Source organism: Pinus tabuliformis, chromosome 8 (assembly GCF_031772625.1).
Source record: "Pinus tabuliformis cultivar Carrire ecotype Pingquan chromosome 8, CPIR1, whole genome shotgun sequence".
Lineage (NCBI taxonomy): Eukaryota > Viridiplantae > Streptophyta > Pinopsida > Pinales > Pinaceae > Pinus > Pinus tabuliformis.
In genome coordinates, this window is record NC_142294.1 from 2,074,296,177 (window position 1) to 2,074,297,433 (window position 1,257).

Genomic DNA, 1,257 nt, shown 5'->3' on the forward strand with positions numbered 1-1,257 from the left:
TATAGAAGCGCCTCCATACTCCTGACACTGCCTACGCTGCTCCTCCATATAATTAGTTGCTCCTGACACTGCATGCGCTACCTCCTGAGAATTTTCTGCCTGAAATCCGCTGTTGACTGACATCTCTGACCCCTGTCTGCCATATTCACTTGAACAATGAAACGTTCCTCTGCCTGACACTGCCAGTGTTGTCCAAGTTGTTCTCACATGTGATTGGAATAACGTGCCTATACTCTAGGTTGTGAGAGATGAATGAGAATAAATGGTAATGGGAGATCGATTATGAGAAGGCGAACCGACTTCGTTCGAAATTATTCGGAGACTCAGACGTTTGAATATACAGTCCAATACTGCCGCACTATTTGAATGTCGCCATATCCGCTGGTGCTTTCGTATCTGCTTGGTATCATAGACACTGCTCCTTTTATGTAATGATCGCAGTATTATGCCTATATGGTATTTTATGAATTTAGACGTTGCTCCTTTTATGTAATGATCGCAGTATTATGCCTATATGGTATTTTATGAATTTAGACGCTGCTCCTTTTATGTAATCATCAGAGCGTTGTTGGTATCAAAACGATTCCTCTGTTCAACCATGCCAAGCGAAGACTAAGGTTTCTGATTCCTTGATGTAAATGTGTTCCCTGCGGTGGTTCGGCATTTGTGCTCGCTCCATACAGGAGTTGATAAGTATCAGAGCGTTGTTCATGTCAAAGCATAGAATAGGCCTGTAAAGACGTTCTTTTCCAACTTCGTCGATTCCATGATGTGTTGTTGATGCGTGGAGATATGTTGTGACCTTCTTTTCATGTGTGGAGATGTGTTTTGGAAGGGATCATGGACTCCTTGGCTGTCTGGTTAGTATACGTTCATTCAATCAAAGGAAATGCCGATGACTAATGATATAAGGCTTGAGATTATGGGTCATGAGCTGAAGGCTTGAGCTTATCGGTTGATCTCTGAATACGGGTATATATTAATGCTTCATGATCGGTTAAGGCTCCTTCATACGTGTTCATCTCCTGTAATGGTCTCCATCTGGGTTATGGCTTGGTGAATGTGCTTGGTTCTTGATCAATAGAGTTCAGTAAACTCATTTCAAAATATGTTGGAGAGCATTCTTCATTTTGTGCTAGCACGTCTTGCTTATGGTAATTGTCTCTTTCTGAGTAGACTCAAACCTTAAAGTTCTCAAAGAATGCTTACAGAAATCAATCATAACTCAAACCACGCATAGTTTTCTGTGCTACTCAT